We start from the raw sequence: 11,210 nt of genomic DNA, 5'->3' as shown, positions 1-11,210 counted from the left end.
GGTCTTGAACTCCTGACCTCATGACCCGCCTGCCTTGGCCTCCCAAAGTGCTGGGATTACAGGCTTAAGCCCCCACACCTGGCCTCTTTTTCCTTTGTATATGTGTAAGTAGAGATGGAGTCTCGTTATGTTGCCCAGGTTGGTCTCAAACTCCTAGCCTCAAGTGATCCTCCCGCTGTGGCCTCCCAAAGTTCTGGGATCACAGGCTGAGCCACCACATCTGGCTCCAAAACACAAACTCTTATCTCTTACCTCCAATCCTAATCCTATTTGGTCAAAAGTACATCATCCATCTTTGGATTACCTATTGTTTGTATTTTTAAAAAGTCATAGAAAAGTTGCAAAAACAGTGCAGAGAGTTAATATTATATCTTTTACATAGTTTTGCTTCATGTTAACAATTTCCATAATCATATACAATTATGAAAGACAGAAAATAAACATCAATATGATACTATTTACTAGAGTATGGGCCTTATTCAAATTTTACCGTCTTCCCACCTGTGTCTTTTTTCTGTTCCGGGATCACACATTGCATTTAATTGTCATGCTTTGAATCTGTGACAGATTGGACAAGCAAAGACAATGAAAGTCAGGGAAAGACAATCTTTCTTTGTCTTTCATAATCTTGACATTGATGAATCCTGGTCAGTTATTTAGTAGCATGCCTTTCAGTTTTGGTTTATCTGTTGTTTTCTCATTATTAGATTTAGATTATGCATTTTTTTTTTGCAAGAATACCATAGAAGTGATGTTGTGTACCTCTTTATACATTATACCAGGGGATACATGATGTTAACATGTGTAATTACTGGTGACGTCAACCTTGATGATATCTGCCTGCTTTCTTCATAATAGTCACTGTTAAAGTGACAGAAAATGACTGTTTTCCCCTTTGTAATAGATAAATATCTTGTGACTGTTTTCCCCTTTGTAATAGATAAATATCTTGTAGGCAATACTTTTTTTTTGTCTTTTGAGACAAAGTCTTGCACTGTCGCCCGGGCTGGAGTGCAGCGGCGCTATCTCCACTCACTGCAACCTCCACCTCCTAGGTTCAACAGATTCTCCTGCCTCAGCCTCCCAAGTAGCTGGGATTATAGGTACTCACCACCATGCCCAGCAAATATTTTGTGTTTTTAGTAGAGACGGGATTTCACTATGTTGGCCAGGCTGGTCTCAAACTCCTGACCTCGTGATCTGGCCCCTCACCTTCCCAAAGTGCTGGGATTTCAGGCGTTAGCCACCTCGCCCGGCCCTTGGAGGCAATACTTTTAGACCATGCTAATAATCCTCTTTCTCCTCAAACTTTCTTCTTTTTTTTTTTTTTTGAGATGGAGTCTCACTCTCTCCCCAGGCTGCTGTATTGTGGTGGTGCGATCTCAGCTCACTGCAACCTCCGCCTCCTGGGGTCAAAGTGATTCTCCTGCCTCAGCCTCCGGAGTACCTGGGACTACAGGCGCACACCACCATGCCCAGCTAATTTTTGTATTTTTAGTAGAGGTGGGATTTCACCATGTTGGCCAGGATAGTCTCAATCTCTTGACCTCGTGATCCACCCACCTCGGCCTCTCAAATTGCTGGGATTACAGGTATGAGCCACCGTGCCCGGCCTCTCCTCAAACTTTCATCCATTGATTTTAACGTCAATTGGTAGCTCTTGCCTGCAATAATTATTATTGCGGTGTTTTCCTAGTGGTGATTTTGTATTTCCCTCATTCTTTCTATATATATTAGTTAAAATTTTTCTGTAAGAAAGAGCTGTCCTTTGTTTATTTATTCAATTACTTATTTCACTATGAATTTATAGATATTTTATTATATGGGTTTAGCACAAATATGTGTATTATCTTTATATATATACACACATTTTCATATAATAAGTATTATTAGCTATTTTGTTGTTCAAATTGTTCTAATTTTGGTCATCAGGAGCTCCTTTAGTTTGGATACTATGTCTTTTTCACATACTCCCATCCTTGATCACTTTCTCGTTTTTTGGCACCATAAGGTGTTTCAGCCTCTTCTGTATTTTTTCTTTCCCAGTTATGAAATCAACTGCTTCTCCAAGTTCCTTTTATTGGAGAATAGTACTTAGAAAAAAAATCTGGGTTTTAGATATGCTCATTGCTGCTACTGGGATGTCATTGCTCCTAGGACCTTGTAGTGGACAGAGCTAAGAGCTAAGGAATATAAGTATGTATATTAACCCACACATACACACACATTCATATTTATTTCTATGTCTATCAATCAATTGATCTGTATATCTATTAAAAATCATATCCTCGGCTGGGCGCGGTGGCTCACATCTGTGATCCCAGCACTTTGGGAGGCTGAGGTGGATGGAACACCTGAGGTCAGGAGTTAGAGACCAGCCTGAGCAACATGGTGAAGCACTGTTTCTACTAAAAATACAAAAATTAGCTAGGTGTGGTGGTGCATGCCTGTAATCCCAGTTACTCAGGAGGCTGAGGCAAGAGAATGGCGTGAACCCCAGAGGCGGGGCTTGCAGTGAGCTGAGATGGCGCCACTGCACTCCAGCCTGGGAGACGGAGCGAGACTCCATCTCAAGAAAAAAAAAAAAAAAAAAAAAAAAAAAATTCATATCCCCCAATTTCAATTCAACATTGGAGTTAATCTTTCATAAACTATTTAAAATTTTATTGAAAGTAATAAAAATATGACACAGAAGGGAATTATAAGTCCAAAACTTAAGTGAATATGAAAACCCACAGAGGTAAATAAGAATGGAAATCACTTAAGACTTAACAGGCCGGGCGCGGTGGCTCAAGCCTGTAATCCCAGCACTTTGGGAGGCCGAGACGGGCGGATCACGAGGTCAGGAGATCGAGACCATCCTGGCTAACACGGTGAAACCCCGTCTCTACTAAAAATACAAAAAAAACTAGCCGGGCGAAGTGGCGGGCGCCTGTAGTCCCAGCTACTCGGGAGGCTGAGGCAGGAGAATGGCGTAAACTCGGGAGGCGGAGCTTGCAGTGAGCTGAGATCTGGCCACTGCACTCCAGCCCCGGCGACAGAGTGAGACTCTGCCTCAAAAAAAAAAAAAAAAAAAAAAAAAAAAGACTTAACTATTATTCTGCATATGTATTACACTTTAATAAAAGTTAAAACAAAACACAACAGGCCCTACATGATGGCTCATGTCTGTAACCCCAGTACTTTGGAAGGCTGAGGCAGGAGGATCCGTTGAAGCCAGGAGTTTTAAAACCAACCTGGGCAAGACCCTGCCTGTACAAAAATAAATAAACAAATAAGCAAGTCTGGCATGGTGGCATGTGCAGTATTCCCAGCTACCAGAGAGGCTGAGGCAGGAGGATCGCTTGAGCCCAAAAGTGTGAGGCTACAGTGACTATGCTAGTGCCACTGCTCTCCAGCCTGGGTGATGGAGTGAGGTCCTGTCTCTAAAAGCAAACAAACAAACAATCAAACAAAAAGTTAAAAAACAGGGCTGGGCACGGTGGCTCACACCTGTAATGCTGCACTTTGGGAAGCCCAGGAAGGAGAACTGCTTGAGCCCAGGAGTTGAAGACCAGCCTGGGTAACACAACGAGACCTGATCTCTACAAAAATGCAATTAAAAATTTGGCTGGGCTGGCAGAGTGGCTCACGCCTGTAATCCCAGCACTTTGGGAAGCTGGGATGGGCAGATTACGAGGTCAGGAGATCGAAACCCTGTCTTTACTAAAAATACAAAAAATTAGCTGGGTGTCGTGGCATGCATCTGTAATCCCAGTTACTCGGGAGGCTGAGGCACAAGAATCGCTTGAACCCAGGAGGTGGAGGTTGCAGTGGGCCAAGATCATGCCACTGCACTCCAGCCTGGGCAATAGAGTAAGATTCTGTTTCAAAAAAAAAAAAAATTGGCTGGCATCGTGGCACACGCCTGCAGTCCCAGCTACTTGGGCTGAGATGGGAGGATCACTTGAGCCTAGGTGCTTGAGGTCACATTGAGCTATAATCATGCCACTGCACTTCAGCCTGGGTGACAGAGCTGAGCAAAATCCCTATCTCTTACGGTGGGGCGGGGAAGAGGGGACAAAGCAAGATGGCAGAATAGAATGCCCTACCAATCATTTTCCCAGCAGGGACACCAGTTTAACAACTATCCACACATCAAAAAGCACCTTTTAAAGAATGAAAACTCAGGTGAGCATTCACACTACCAGCTTTTAACTTCATATCCCTGAAAGAGGCACCAAACAGGTCGAAGCTAAGAAAAACAGTCTTGAATTACCAACATCACCCCTCCCCCACCCCCCAGCACCGGTAATGTGGTGCAGAGAGCATTTCTGTGTGTGGAGGAGAGTGAGAGTTCAGCAATTGTGAGGCATTGAACTCAGTACTGCCCTATTATAACAGAGACAAAACCAGACCAAACTCAGCCGATGCCTGACCACTGAGGGAGCATTTAAACCAGCCCTAGCCAGAGGGGAATCGCCAATCTCAACAGTCTAAATGTGAGTTCCCGCAAGCCCCGCCATCTCGAGCTGAAGTACTCTGCAGCCTTGAATAAACTTGAAAGATCGGCTAGGCCACAAGGACTACAGCTGCTGGGTGAGTCCTAGTGCTGAACTGGGCCCAGAGGCAGTGGACTGGGGGGCATGCAACCTACTGAGATACCAGGCAGGGTACCCGGCTAAGAAAGTGTTGACATTGCCCCTCCTCTAGCCCCGGGCTGCACAGCTCGTGGCCCGGAAAGAGACCCCCTCTCTCTACTTGAGGAGAGGAGAGGGAAGAGTCGGGAGGACTTTATCTTGCGTCTTAGATACTAGCTCAGCCACAGCAGCATAGGGCACTGGTCAGAGTCATGGGATCTCCTTTCCAGGCCCTAGTTTCTGGACATTTCTTGACATACTCTGTGCCAGAAGAGAACCCACTGCCTTGAGGGGAAGGACCCAGTTCTGGCAGTATTCATTACCTGCTAACTGAAGAGCCCTTGGGCCCTCAAAAACCAGCAGTGATACCCAGGTACTAGGTCAAGGGCCACTGGTGAGACTCTGAGACATGCTGGCTTTAGGTGAGACCCAGCACATTCCAAGCTGTGGTGGCTACTGGGTGAGACTTCTTCCACTTGGGAAAAGCAGAGGTAAAAGTCAAGGGGACTTTATCTTGTACCTTAGGTACCAGCTCAGCCACAGTGGGGAAGAACACCAACCAGACTCTCGGGGTCCCTGATTCTAGGACTTAGCTCTTGGATAGCATTTCTGGACCTGCTCTGGGCAAGAGGGGGAGTTCACTATCCTGAAGGGTGAGTCCTAGGCCAGGCAACACTCACCACGAGCTGACTAAAGAACGCTTGAGCCTTAAGGGTGGTAGTCTGGCAGTACTCCCTGTGGGCCTGTGGTGGTGGTGGCCATGGGATGAGGCTCCTCTACCTTTGAAGAAGGGAGAGAAGAGTGGGAAGGACTGTGTCCTGTGGCTTGAGTGTCAGTTCAGCCACAGTATAATAGAACACCAGGTAGACTTCTAAGGGTTTTAGGTCTAGTCCCTGGCTCCTAGATGGCACTTCTGGACCTGCCTGGGGGAACTCACCACCCTGAAAGGAAAGACACAGGCCCAACTGGCTTTGCAACCTGCTGATTGTAGAGCCACAGGGCCTCGGGTGAACATAGGCTGTAACCAAGGGGTGACTACAGGGAGCCTTGAGTGAGACCCAGTGCTGTGCTGGCTTCAGATCTGACCCAGCACAGTCTTAGTGATGGTGGCCACAGGGATGCTTGTCACTCCACCCCCAGCTCCAGGTGTCTCAGAACAGAGAGAGAGAGGGAGAGAGAGGGAGAGAGAGAGAGAGAGAGAGAGAGAGAGAGAGAGACTCCATTTGTTTGGAATAAAGTAAGGGAAGAGAACAACAGTTTCTGTGTGGTGATTCAGAGAATTCTTCTGGATCTTGTCCAAGACCATCTAAGGCAGTACCTGTGTGGGTCTACAAGAACAACAGCATTACTGAGCTTGAGGTGCCCCCTAAAGCAGATACAGTTTAGATCACAACACTGAAGTCTTTTTGAATGTCTGGGAAGCCTTCCCAAGAAGATGGGTACAAACAAGCCCAGACTGAGAACACTACAAGTAAATACCTAACTTTTCAATGCCCAAACACAGATGAATATCTGCAAGCATCAAGACTATCCAGGAAAACATGACCTCACCAAATGAACTAAATAGGCCGGGCGCGGTGGCTCAAGCCTGTAATCCCAGCACTTTGGGAGGCTGAGACGGGCGGATCACGAGGTCAGGAGATCGAGACCATCCTGGCTAATATGGTGAAACCCCGTCTCTACTAAAAATACAAAAAAACTAGCCGGGCGAGGTGGGCGCCTGTAGTCCCAGCTACTTGGGAGGCTGAGGCAGGAGAATGGCATAAACCCGGGAGGTGGAGCTTGCGATGAGCTGAGATCCGGCCACTGCACTCCAGCCTGGGTGACAGAGCGAGACTCCGTCTCCAAAAAAAAAAAAAAAAAAAATGAACTAAATAAGACACAAGGACCAATCCTGGAGAAATAGAGAGATGTGACTTTTCAGACAGAGAATCCAAAATAGCTGTTTTGAGGAAACGCAACAAAATTCAGTAGAACACAGAAAGAATTCAGAATTCTATTGGATAAATTTAACAAAAAGATTGAAATAATTAAAAAGAATAGGGGCTGGGCGTGATGGCTCACACAGTACTCCTGGCACTTTGGGAGGCTGAGGCGGGTGGATCATCTGAGGTCGGGAGTTCAAGACCAGCCTGACCAACAAGGAGAAACCCTGTCTCTACTAAAAATACAAAATCAGCTGGGCGCGGTGGCACATGCCTGTAATCCCAGCTACTCAGGAAGGCTGAGGCAGGAGAATTGCTTGAACCCAGGAGGCTGAGATTGCCAAGCAGAAATTCTGGAGTTGAAAAATGCAATTGGTATGCTGAAGAATGGATCAGTCTTTTTCTTTTCTTTTTTTTTTTTTTGAGATGGAGTTTCACTCTTGTTGCCCAGGCTGGAGTGCAACGGCATGATCTTGGCTCACTGCACCCTCGCCGCCCGGGTTCAAGCAATTCTCCTGCCTCAGCCTTCCAAGTAGCTGGGATTACAGGCATGTGCCACCACACTGGCTAATTTTGTATTTTTTTAGTAGAGACGGGGTTTCACCATGTTGGTCAGGCTGGTCTCCTATTCCTGACCTCAGGTGATCCGCCTGCCTCGGCCTCCCAAAGTGCTGGGATTACACGGGTGAGCCACTATGTCTGGCTGCATCAGTCTTTTAATAGCAGAATTGATCAAGCAGAAGAGGGAATTAATGAGCTTGAAGACAGGCTATTTGAAAATACACAATTATAGAAGACAAAAGAAAAAAAGAACATAAAACAATGAAGCATGCTTACGGAATCTAGAAAATAGCCTCCAAATGGCAAATCTAAGAGTTACTGGCCTTAAAGAGGAGGTAGAGAAAGAGATAGGGGTAGAAAGTTTATTCAAAGGGACAATAACAGAGAACTTCCCAAACCTAGAGAAAGATATCAATATCTAAGTACAAGAAGGTTCTAGAACACCAAGCAGATTTAATTCAAAGAAGACTACCTCAAGGCAATTAATACTCAAACTCCCAAAGGTCAAGGATAAAGAAGGGATCCTAAAAGCAGCAAGGGAAAAGAAACAAATAACATAAAATGGAGCTCCAGTATGTCTGGCAGCAGACTTTGCAGTGGGAACCTTACAGGCTAGGAGAGAGTTTCATGACATATTTTAAGTGCTAAAGGAAAAAACTTTTACCCTAAAATAGTATGTAGAAAGAAAATATTCTTCAAACATGAAGGAGAAATAAAGGTTTTCCCCAGACAACAAAAACTGAAGGATTTCACCCTCAGCTTTCATCAGACCTGTTCTAGAAATGCTAAAGGGAGGCTAGGGGTGGTGGCTCATGCCTGTGATCCCAGCACTTTGGGAGGCTGAGGCAGGTGGATCTCTTGAGGTGAGGAGTTTGAGACCAGCCTGGCCAAACGTGGTGAAACCCTGTCTCTACTAAAAATATAAAAAATTAGCTGGCACGGTGGTGAATGCCTGTTATCCCAGAAACTTAGGAGCCTAAGTCAGGAGAATCACTTGAACCCAGGAGCCGGAAGTTGCAGTAAGCTGAGATCATGCCATTGCACTCCAGCCTAGGTGACAGAGTGAGACACCATCTCAAAAAAAAAAAAAAAAAAAAAAGTGCTAAAGGGAATACTGGGAATACTTCATTTAGAAAGACAAGGATGTTAATGAGCAATAAAAAATCATCTAAAGGTTCAAAACTCACGAGTAAGTATGCAGAAAAACAAAATACTATAACACTGTAACTGTGGTGTATAAACTTTTATCTTAAGTAGAAAGACTTAATTATGAACCAATCAAAAATAACTACAACAGCTTTTCAAGACATAGACAATACGTAAGATTAAAGAGAAACACATAAGTGGAAGTTGAACAATGAGAACACATGGACACAGGGAGGGGAACATCACACACTGGGGCTTGTTGGGGGTTGGGGGGTAAGAGGAGGGACAGCATTAGGACAAATACCTAATGCATGCAGGGCTTAAAACCTAGATGACAGGAATATAGCAGGAGTAGCTATACTTATATCAGATAAAATAGATTTCAAGACAAAAACTATAAGAAGAGACAGAGAAGGTCATCATATAACGATAAAGGGTCAATTCAGCAAAAGGATATAACAATTTAAAATATATACGCTCTCTCACAGCCATTGCAGTACATTGAGCTCCATAGAGACAGCGCTGGGGCAAGTGAGAGCCGGACGGGCACTGGGCGACTCTGTGCCTCGCTGAGGAAAAATAACTAAACATGGGCAAAGGAGATCCTAAGAAGCTGAGAGGCAAAATGTCATCATATGCATTTTTTGTGCAAACTTGTCGGGAGGAGCATAAGAAGAAGCACCCAGATGCTTCAGTCAACTTCTCAGAGTTTCTAAGAAGTGCTCAGAGAGGTGGAAGACCATGTCTGCTAAAGAGAAAGGAAAATTTGAAGATATGGCAAAGGCGGACAAGGCCCGTTATGAAAGAGAAATGAAAACCTATATCCCTCCCAAAGGGGAGACAAAAAAGAAGTTCAAGGATCCCAATGCACCCAAGAGGCCTCCTTTGGCCTTCTTCCTGTTCTGCTCTGAGTATCGCCCAAAAATCAAAGGAGAACATCCTGGCCTGTCCATTGGTGATGTTGCAAAGAAACTGGGAGAGATGTGGAATAACACTGCTGCAGATGACAAGCAGCCTTATGAAAAGAAGGCTGCGAAGCTGAAGGAAAAATACGAAAAGGATATTGCTGCATATCGAGCTAAAGCAAAGCCTGATGCAGCAAAAAAGGGAGTTGTCAAGGCTGAAAAAAGCAAGAAAAAGAAGGAAGAGGAGGAAGATGAGGAAGATGAAGAGGATGAGGAGGAGGAGGAAGATGAAGAAGATGAAGATGAAGAAGAAGATGATGATGAATAAGTTGGTTCTAGCGCAGTTTTTTTTTCTTGTCTATAAAGCATGTAACCCCCCTGTACACAACTCACTCCTTTTAAAGAAAAAAATTGAAATGTAAGGCTGTGTAAGATTTGTTTTTAAACTGTACTGTGTCTTTTTTTATATAGTTAACACACTACCGAGTGTGTCTTTAGATAGCCCTGTCCTGGTGGTATTTTCAATAGCCACTAACCTTGCCTGGTACAGTATGGGGGTTGTAAATTGGCATGGAAATTTAAAGCAGGTTCTTGTTGGTGCACAGCACAAATTAGTTATATATGGGGATGGTAGTTTTTTCATCTTCAGTTGTCTCTGATGCAGCTTATACGAAATAATTGTTGTTCTGTTAACTGAATACCATTCTGTAATTGCAAAAAAAGAAAAAAAAAGTTGCAGCTGTTTTGTTGACATTCTGAATGCTTCTCAGTAAATACAATTTTTTTTATTAAAAAAAATAAAATATATATGCACCCACTACTGGAGCACCCAGATATATAAAACAAATATTATGAGAGCTAAAGAGAAAGGCCCCAATTCAATAACAGCTGGAGACTTCAACACCCCACTTGTAGCAATGGATAGATCTTCCAGACAGAAAATCAACAACAAAAAAACACACTTATCTGCACTACAGACCAAATGGACCTAATAGATATTTACAGAACATTTCATCTAATGGTTATAGAATATACATTCTTTTCCTCAGCACATGGATCATTCTCAAGGACAGACCATATATTAGGTCACAAAACAAGTCTTAAACATTCGAAAATGGAAATAATACCAAGCATCTTCTCTGATCCCAATGAAATAAAAATAGAAAACAATAACAAGAGGAATTTTGGAAACTATACAAATACATGGAAATTAAACAGTATGTTCCTGAATGGGTAAATGAAGAAATTAAAAAGAAAACTGAAAAAAATTCTTGGAACAAATGATAATGGAAACACAACATACCAAAATACATGGGATACAGAAAAAGCAGTACTATCAGGAAAGATTATAGCTAAAAAAGAAGAAAAAAGAAGAAAAATTTCAAATAAACAAGCTAATGATGCATCTTAAAGACCTAGAAGAACAAGAGCAAACCAAACTCATTAATAGAAGAAAAGAAATAACAAAGGTTAGAGCAGAAATAAATGAAATTGAAATGAAGAAAACAATACAAAAGATCAATAAAACAAAATTTTTTTTGTTAAACAAAATTTACAAATTAACCAGACTAGTGAAGAAAAAAAAAAAAAAAAAAAGAGAAGACTCAAATAAATAAAATCAGAGATGAAAAAGAAGATATTGTAACTGATACCACAGAAATGCAAAGGATTAGTGGCTGTTATGAGCAACTATATGCCAATAAATTGGACCTCTGGAAGAGATGGACAAATGTCTAGACACATACAACCAACCAAGATTCAACTAGGAAGAAATCCAAATCCCAAACAGATCAATAACAAGCAACAAGATCGAAGCCATAATAAAAAGTCTCTCAGTAAAGAAAAACCTGAGACCTAATGGCTTCACTGCTGAATTCTACCAAAAATTTAAAGAAGAACTATTACTAATCCTACTCATAGTATTCCAAAAAATAGAGGAGGGAATACTTCCAAACTCATTCTACAAGGCTAGTATTACCCTGATACTAAAAGCCAAAGCCACATTAAAAAAAAAAATAAATAAAAAGTAAATGACAGGCCAATATCTCTGATGA

At 42.9% G+C, this 11,210-nt stretch overlaps 1 pseudogene across 1 annotated transcript; it reads left to right on the top strand.

Annotated features, from left to right (window-relative positions):
• Nucleotides 1-8,736: 8,736 nt before the first annotated feature.
• On the top strand, nucleotides 8,737-9,954 carry LOC104678987 (annotated as a pseudogene). The gene has a single exon (XR_750259.2). The product of XR_750259.2 is annotated as a high mobility group protein B1 pseudogene (transcript).
• The last annotated feature ends 1,256 nt before the right edge of the window (nucleotides 9,955-11,210 follow it).

This window comes from Rhinopithecus roxellana, chromosome 2 (genome assembly GCF_007565055.1).
Source record: "Rhinopithecus roxellana isolate Shanxi Qingling chromosome 2, ASM756505v1, whole genome shotgun sequence".
Taxonomy (NCBI): domain Eukaryota; kingdom Metazoa; phylum Chordata; class Mammalia; order Primates; family Cercopithecidae; genus Rhinopithecus; species Rhinopithecus roxellana.
Note: the sequence above shows the minus strand (reverse complement) of the source record. Positions and strands in the feature narration are given on the sequence as shown.